Source organism: Macrobrachium rosenbergii, chromosome 47 (assembly GCF_040412425.1).
Source record: "Macrobrachium rosenbergii isolate ZJJX-2024 chromosome 47, ASM4041242v1, whole genome shotgun sequence".
Taxonomy (NCBI): Eukaryota; Metazoa; Arthropoda; class Malacostraca; order Decapoda; family Palaemonidae; genus Macrobrachium; species Macrobrachium rosenbergii.
Window position 1 is genome coordinate 22,163,124 of NC_089787.1, and position 10,000 is coordinate 22,173,123.

The window sequence follows — 10,000 nt, forward strand, 5'->3', positions numbered from 1 at the left end:
AGAAATCCACTGGTCCTCGGACACATCCCTGCACCCTGACTGCAAGCCATTTGGCTACAATGTCACCTAAGCAGTGTTTGCTTTGCAGCAGCGTCCCTTCGGCCCCTAGCTGCAACCTCGTTCATTCCTTTTACTGTACCTCCATTCATATTATCTTTCTTCAATCTTGCTATCCACCTTCTCCTAACAATTATTTGACACTGCAACTGAAAAGTTTTCCTCCTGTAACACCTTTCAAATCTACTCAATCTCAATTTCCTTTCCAGTGCTGAATGACCTCATAGGTCCCAGTGCTTGGCCTTTGGTCTGAACTCTGCATTCCTAAGCATTGTTTATAATCCCCCAATATGCACGTAAATCCCCACTCCAAAAATAAAATCTCAGAGAAATCCCTTCCTGTGGACTGGATAATCCCACCAACATTTGCGTTTCCCAGGCGTCAGTTTCGTCAGAATTGATAGCACGGTATTTTTATAGATAAAAGAATTGTTTCTATTTTTGATTATTGACAAACTATCAGGGCTGAATTACTGACAAAGATAATGAAATAGGTTTTTTTTATGATAATTTGGCGTTTTTAAGCCTTGTGTCATCTTAACTAAACGCCCAGGTTCGATTCCTGCCTGGTCAGAACACTTACCAGTTGACTTAATTTGAGTTTTAAGCTATCCCATATATATATATATATATATGTATATATATATATATATATATATATATATATATATATATATATATATATATATATATATATATATATATATATATAATCCCAATTTCCTGGAAAATCAACAGCAAAGCAACGAACCCAAAATACGACCACATACGACCCCGCAAAATGATCAGACCTATTTGCACGACCGTTCAGAAACGACGCATTGCCCCGTAGGCCCTCTTTTCACGGCTGCCGTTTAAATAACTATCGCCTGGCCTTTTACTGCCGTGCGGTAACAGCTCGAGAGTTATGAAGGCTACGCTGCGGTTGTCGGGAAAATAGCGATTTTTTTAGTTTTCTGTAAGGGAAAACTATTGTGCCGGATTTGTCTGTCCGTCCGCACTTTATTCTGTCCGCACTTTTTTCTGTCCGACCTCAGATCTTAAAAACTACTGAGGCTAGAGGGCTGCAAATTGGTACGTTGATCATCCACCCTCCAATCATCAAACATACCAAATTGCAGCCCTCTAGCCTCAGTAATTTTAATTTTATTTAAGGTTAAATTTAGCCATAATCGTGCGTCTGGCAACGATATAGGCCAGGCCACCAGCGGGCCGTGGTTAAAGTTTCACGGGCCGCGGCTCATGCAGCACTATACTAAGACCACCGAACGATAGATCTATTTTCGGTGGCCTTGATTATGCGCTGTACAGAAAACTCGATTGCGCAGTAGAAACTTCGGCGCAATTTTTACTTTTTTATTTTTATTTTTATTTTTTTTTTTTTTTACCGCCGGAAAGATAATGGCGCAGGACGCTTAAGATTTGTCGGCTTTTACTGATAATTTTTGTCAGCATTTCTGATGATTAATTTTGAATGTGTGTTTTTTGTCACTTTCTAGTTTTCATTGTGCATTGTGTATTTCTGATTATAATGCTATTATTATTATTATTATTATTATTATTATTATTATTATTATTATTATTATTATTATTATTATTATTATTATTATTATTCAGAAGAGATATATATATATATATATATATATATATATATATATATATATATATATATATATATATATATATTTTATGCAGTATACATACATATACTATACATAAATTGAGATACGGATACACATAAAGTGTATTCATAATGTATAACTTTATACACTAAGCATTTATTCATTACTTTGAGGTATATGCTTTTAGTTTACGATGAATGAAACAATTGAGATACAGAATTTATATATAAAAGCATAATTCTACATCGAGTCATACATAAGGGGTTATACATAATGAATAACTATAGTTTTAGCATGCGTTCAATAAATTAAGTGAAATATAGAACTTTTACACAAATATCTAATTTTACATTAAGCTAAACATAAGGTGTATTCATAATGAATAACTTTATGCATTATGCATACAATTATTCATGATGCACGCTTACTAAATCAACACATTCCAAGTCCTGATTATTCATGAGGACACAGGGATTTTGATAAACTCATATTCAATGCAGAATATGGTTCATATTGAATAAGCTTGTTGCAAACTGTATGACCGTAGGTTATTTATACATTCATACATGAATCATACATGCATGATACATATACACTGATGTATAATGTATGACATTTGTACAGTATATGTATATTTATATGTATATATATGTATATATATCTATATACAATTTTTCAAACGAATCAAGCCTATTGTATGGCCAAGGTTCAGAGGTCCACAGCAGGCATCCCAATCCCTTTCAACCCTAACTATATACTTAGGACAAAATCCCGTGCTGGCATAAGCCCACTTAACCAACCAATTAACCCGATAAAATGGATGTTGGGAATTAGGAAAGAATTTGTATAAAACACCTCTTCTAAATACGTATAATTTTCGGTAGGAACCGCTCCTACACCCGCTTCCCATATACCAGAGGGGGTCCCAGCCACTCGCAGACAGGTAATAAACGGGTAAGATAATAAAGAAAATAAAGAATAAAGACGAAATTGTCCTTGAGGTAACTACTATATGCCAGGTAGATGGAGGCGGAGTAAGGAGTAAGGTGACTGAGCCACAGGAAGTTGGGAGTTGTAAACGCCTGTTTCTCTCTCTCTCTCTCTCTCTCTCTCTCTCTCTCTCTCTCTCTCTCTCTCTCTGTCGACCTCATCAATTCTTATCTCCCCACAAAAGAAATCTCCCCATTTCATTATCTTTCGTTCATTATGTTTCCAGGATTTTTCGATTCTCTGATTCACTCATACTTCTGGGATAACAGGACACTGATTTCATTGGTGGGAGGGAGGTGTATGAGGAGGGAGGAGGAGGAGGAGGAGGAGGAGGAGGAGGAGGAGGAGGAGGAGGAGGAGGAGGAGGAGGAGGAGGAGGAGAGAAAGGGTAGGTAGGACCATCTAACAGTTATCCCTTTCCTGAATTCCCTGCAGCCGTGGGGAGAGAGAGAGAGAGAGAGAGAGAGAGAGAGAGAGAGAGAGAGAGAGAGGGTCAACATTGAAAGCTGAACTTATTTCTAATTTGAACGTTTTATATATATATATATATATATATATATATATATATATATATATATATATATATATATATATATATATATATAGAGAGAGAGAGAGAGAGAGAGAGAGAGAGAGAGAGAAAACAGCCTTACATCGACCCCAAACCCTATTTTTAGTCTCAGGGTTAATATCCCCGTACTCACGTACACATACCGCTAAGGAACGTTAGAATGACCCTAAAAGTAAAAAAAAAAAAAAAAAAAAAAAGCCCACGGAACAAACCTACTACAAAAAAGAAAATAACCTGTAATTATGGCGTGGCAGTGATTTCCTCGTTTGCATGCGTGGCTGACATTTGCAAACTGTTTTTTTTTTTTTTTTTTTTGCTTTTGATATATTTATTCTCTTTTTTTTTTAATCTCTCACCTCTGGTGAGTTTCAATTGTCAATTGCTTCCTATCATTGATCGACTTTAAAACTGCCTGGGTTTAAAAAAAAATAATTTAAAAAAATGTGCATTTTTCTATTTTAATTTTTTCTGCAAAAATTATTTTTTGCTGCAATTTATTTTTTTTAATATCACCTTTGGTCAGTTTTAACCTTTTGAAATGTTTTCTATCACTTATTGACTTTAAAATTGCCTAGAGTTTTTTTTTTTACTTTTGAATACGTCTTTTTTTTATTTTTATTTTTTTTCAGCAATTTTTTGTAGGAGACACGTGAATTTTTTTTTTACTAAAATCTATTTCCTTTTTTAATATATCACTTTTTGGTCAATTTTAAACTTGTGAAGTGTTTTTCATTCCCTGTTTGACTTTAAAATTTCCCTGTTAACTTTAAAAAAATAATTTGAGTACATCCTTTTTTATTTGATTTTTTTTTTTATGAATTTTAACTCGATCGTTTCTGCTTGAGTTCACTATAGATATTCCCCTTTTTAAATCAATAATATTCAATCAATTTCAACCTTTTAAAGTGTTATTCCATCATTAACTGAACTTTAAATTTACCCTGTTTTTTAAATGCCTCTAAATATATCCTGTACTTTTTTTTATTAGTTTTTTAAATTAATTTCAACTGGATTATTTTTTAATATTGATTGGTGCCAACCTTTCAAATGTTTTATTTTTCTGTCACCGATTGACTTTAAAATTGCACGGTTTTTCTAAGACGCTTTTAAATATGTCTGATTTTTAATATTAAAATTACATTTCTTTTTACTTAATAGCAGACATTTGCAATTTTTTTCTTTTGCCATATTTATTCCTTATTTTTAATCAATTCCCTTTCGTCAGTTTCAACCTTTTAAAGTGTTTTTCTGTCATTAGTTGAACTTTAAAATTACCCCTTTTTTTTTAAATGCCTCTAAATATATCCTGTCATTTTTTTCATTAAATTTTTCTTATTATTTCAACTCGCTCGTGACAACACTGACCTTCCACTAACGGTATAGAAAACGGGATTCGGGGCAAAGAAAACGTAACCAATGACAACACAGAAATATATCACAGCTGAAGGGTTATACACTACCCTTTCCACGCCTCTTAGCCAACCTAACCCTTTAGCCCTTTGTTCTTAACCCCCTTACCTCCCACCACCCTTTTTTTTTTTATTTTGAAACATTGTCACTTTCAGCAGATTAACCTCGAGGAGGTTACGGCCGGCAACCTCTGATGAGGTAAGGTACGCTGGTACCGAGAAATATGTTTGTGGTTTTGTGAGACCATCTCTCTCTCTCTCTCTCTCTCTCTCTCTCTCTCTCTCTCTCTCTCTCTCTGTCTCTCTCTTAATACATACAGTATATATATATCTCCCTGGCTGTCTCTCTCTCTCTCTCTCTCTCTCTCTCTCTCTCTCTCTCTCTCTCTCTCTCCCCTCTTTCTCTCTCTCTCTCTCTCTCTCTCTCTCTCTCTCTCTCTCTCTCTCACGAAAGGCAACATTCAACCTGTATCAATCAATCGCCCCTCTCTCTCTCTCTCTCTCTCTCTCTCTCTCTCTCTCTCTCTCTCTCTCTCTCTCAAAAGGCAACATTCAACCCGTATCAACAATCGCCCCCCCTCTCTCTCTCTCTCTCTCTCTCTCTCTCTCTCTCATCATACCCAGAGAGAGAGAGAGAGAGAGAGAGAGCAATGACGCCGACTTCCTGTTCTTCTGTTCAAATTGCGATGGTTACAAATGGGGAATACATCACTTCCGGTCGGCCATTTTTCCTGTCTGTTAGGGTGGGGAATTTTCTGTACTTTTATTTCTTTAAATTTTTGTTTTTATCACTCAAAAAGTTATGGGTGGATTTTGGCCAAAATTGGACCAGTGGTTGGTTATGTATCTGGTTGTAACTGGTTAAATTTTGGGAGAGATAAGGATGGATTTTTGGCTTTATGAGAAAAAAAGAAGAAGATAATTTTGACCTCCTGTTTGCAAGGTTGGGAACTTTCGGTACTTTTATTTATTTTTTTAATTACTCAAAAGTTTCTCGTGGAATTTGGCCAAAATTGGAACAGTTGGGGGTCTGGTATCTAGTAGTGAGGGGTTAAATTTTGGGAGAGATAGGAATAATCTTCAATTTTTTACGAGAAAAAAGAGATAATTTTGACCTCCTGTTTGCTAGGAGGTCAAAAGATTAAAGATTAAAGTATATATAAATGTACCTGTACATTATTTATTGCATAACTATTGATGCCTTTAAAAACCACTAACTTATTCCCCAAATCATATTTAAAAAACCCTAAAATAAATTACAGTTACTTTTTTAAATTACTAAAGCAAATTTAAAAATAATATATATTAATATTTAATAAGCATGTCATCTGGCTTACCTTATCCTATGTGTCATGGCTGATCGTCCTGTTTTGGAGGGGGTGGGGGAGAGAGAGTGGGAGAGGGGGAGTGACAGGGGGAGGAGGAAGAAGGGATAAATGAGGGAGGAGGTTGAGGAAGGGAGAGGGAGAGAGGGGGGGGGTTAGGGAGAGGGAGGTTGAGGTCACGTGTGTCCTGAAAAAAAAAGAGAGAATTTTAATTCAGTTAGAAATTATACTAACTGATTTTTTTTATAAATATATGTATATTTATGTATATTTATAAATATATTGTATATTTATGTGTACAGAGAGAGAGAGAGAGAGAGAGAGAGAGAGAGAGAGAGAGAGAGAGAGAGAGAGTACAGCAAAGCCTAAATACTTCACGCAGGCATTTCAAACAGTGGGTATTGCTTTTAATAATCCAAGGTTTTATATTTTCTTGCATAGAGAGAGAGAGAGAGAGAGAGAGAGAGAGAGAGAGAGAGAGAGAGAGAGAGAGAGAGAGAGAGAGTACAGCAAAGCCTAAACACTTCACGCAGGCATTTCAAACAGTGGATATTGCTTTTAACAATCCAAGGTTTTATATTTTCTTGGATAGAGAGAGAGAGAGAGAGAGAGAGAGAGAGAGAGAGAGAGAGAGAGAGAGAGAGAGAGAGAGAGAGAGAGAGAGAGAGAGAGAGTACAGCAAAGCCTATACAGTTTATGCAGGCATTTCAAACAGTGGATATTGCTTTTAATAATCCGAGGTTTTATATTTGCTTAGAGAGAGAGAGAGAGAGAGAGAGAGAGAGAGAGAGAGAGAGAGAGAGAGAGAGAGAGAGAGAGTTAAAATAACAATCGAATATATTCATATACATAAAAACATATCTACACGTGATTTTGGCCTATGGGTCATTAAAGGTGCTGATGAATATCATTTTAAATCAGAGAGAGAGAGAGAGAGAGAGAGAGAGAGAGAGAGAGAGAGAGAGAGAGAGAGAGAAAGTTCCATATGTCATTTCCTGACAAGATTTTTACAACCTTATATATATATATATATATATATATATATATATATATATATATATATATATATATATATATATATAAAAATATATATATATATATATATATATAATATTTATATATACAATATGTTTATAATTATATATATATTTTCAAAATTTTTAACCCTCCCAAGGCCCGGGCCGTTCCATACCTGTTTCGACACCTGTTGAAATATACATCACGCCCCTCCCCCCTCCAGGTCCATCTAGATAACAGGTCAGGTGTGTCCCCCAATGTCTGACTCTCATACCCATCGCTTACTTAGGAGGTCTTTGTCCTTATAAAAAAAAAGGGGTCTTTGTTTGGGCAGTTTTAGAGAATATTTTATGTTGAAGTTCTGAAGTTGTCTTCGTTTTAACCAGTTGATCAATTGATTTCAAAGTGAGGGCAGAAGAAGTTAATATATATATGTATATATATAAACAAAACTCATAGAAATTTATTATTATTATTAGGGCAGATGAATTTAATATACGAGGTATATATGTATATATATATATAAACAAAACTCATAGGAACTTATTATTATTATTATTATTATTATTATTATTATTATTATTATTATTATTATTATTATTATTATTATTATTATTATTATTATTAAACTGCACCAAGCATCGCCAAATTAATCTCTCATTCTTCTCAGGATTTCATAAACGAACAACAACCTAAAAAAAAAAAAAACCGGTGGGGGCGGCGAGAGAATGGAGGGGGTGGGGTGGTGGTCCACCCGAAAATACAGGTTTACCTGTGCTCTGGAAGGCCACCCCCGCCCCCGCCCCCGCCCCCGCCCCTAAAACGTATAATTAGAAGGAGTTCGCGCCCGCAAGAGGCATCGAGTGTCCTGGCATCGAGCAAAAATGAATTTCAAGTTACTGATTCTTCTTCTTCTTCTTCTTCTCCTCCTCCCACGGCACTCCTGGTTACTCCTCCTCCTCCTCCTCCTCCTCCTCCTCCTCCTCCTCCTCCTCCTCCTCCTCCTCCTCCTCCCACTCCTCCACTACACCCTCTACTCCCACTACTCCCCCAACAAACACTCCTGCTTTCACAAACGTGTTTGTTTGGTCAGCTTGCTCATCGGATTAGTCCCGAGGTGAGGCAGTTTCCACTTCGCGCGATTTCAATCGAGGCGGGTTCGGGGCCTTGGCAGTGAGACAGTTAGACGGACAGTCAGACAGTTAGACAGTTAGGGAGTTAAACAGGCGGACAGACTGAGGGAAGGAGGGAGAGACGGACAGACAGGCTGGATAAACTGATAAGTTCAAAGACATGCGATTTCAATCGAGGTGGGTTCTGGGCCTTGACAGTCAGACAGTCAGGCAGTTAGACAGTTAAACAGACCGACAGTCAAACAAGCATGCAGGCAGTCAGACAGAGAGACTGAGGGAGGGAGAGACAGACAGACAAACAGCTTAAACAGACTGATAATTATGGAGACAAATAGAGCCAAATAAAAGCGACTGCAAGATAATGCAACTGAAAACTGGATTTATTTTTTGCATAGTAAATAGACTCAGTGACCTCTCAGTTTTTCTATTTGTTTTCTAATATTTTTTTTATGAGATTTCTGTTGACCTCCTGAAGGAAACAGACGGCGGCGAAATCCCCTTTTCCACCTTAGGTGGGATTCGAACCAACGGTAGCCAAAACCGACAAAAATAATTTTTGAAAAAAAAAAAAAAATTTTGTGGTCTTTACATTTTTCTATTTATTTCCTAATATTTATTTGATGCGATTTCTGTTGACCTCCTGAAGGAAACAGACGGAAAATCCCCCTTTCCTCCTTAGGTGGGATTGAATCCCAAGCTAGCACGGCCCAGCAAAAATAATTATTGACATAAAAACAAGAAATTAAACCAAAAAATTATCACACTCAAAGAAGCTTCAGTAAAAAGAAGAAAATTTAAACCACACACAAAAAAAAAAAAAAAACAGAAAACATGAATGAAATTCGGCGCTGGTGGGAGGCGGGCCAAGTGGAACCAAGTGGAACCCGGAGTGTTCCACTGTCTACGTCCCTCGTTCCACACGGAGCGAGGTCGACCGGTAGGTCGCCACGCTTTGCATTCTTGAATAAATGCGAGAATGAATTGCCCTCAGGTCAAATTTGCTTTCTCGACCTGCTTTGGATAATTTTTTTTAAAATAATTTTATTACAACAAAATTTTTTTACGTTCTGTTATTTATGAATGTACATATATTTATATATATAAAAATCAAGTATAAAATGCGCCGAAGAAGTTTCTTCGGCTCAATCGAGTTTTCTGTAGAGCGTATAATCAAGGCCGCCGGAAACAGGTCTATCTTTCGGTGGTCTCGGTATAATGCTGTGTGAGCCGCGGCCCATCAACTCTCAGCCGGCCGTGGTGGCCTTTGTTGTTGCGTTGCCAGAGGCACGATCATGGCTAACTTCAACCTTAAACAAAATAAAAACTACTGAGGCTAGAAGGCTGCAATTTGGTATGTTTAATGATTGGAGGGTGGATGATCAACATACCAATTTGCAGCCCTCTAGCCTCGGGAATTTTTAAGATCTGAGGACGGACAGAAAAAGTTCGGACAGAAAAAAGTGCGGACGGACAGACAAAGCTGGCGCAATAGTTTTCTTTTACAGAAAACTAAAAATGACTTGATAATCCACTTAAAACTGATTTTAGGTAAAAGGGTACAAGGGTACATGGACCAGATTTGTTTTTTTTTAAGTTGTTTTCCCTAAAACTTTAACCAATTTCCTAAAATGTTGTAGATGGAACTTTAATATTTTCCCTTAAAAAGTTTTATTTTAAATCAAACTTAAATCTGTTTCCTTTGAAAGAGAATTAAAATAAACCCATAAAGTTATGACAAATGGAAACAAATATTACAATAATAATAATGATGATGATAATAATAATAATAATAATAATAATCATATATATATATATATATATATATATATATATATATATATATATATATATATAATTCATATATTCAAAGCATCAA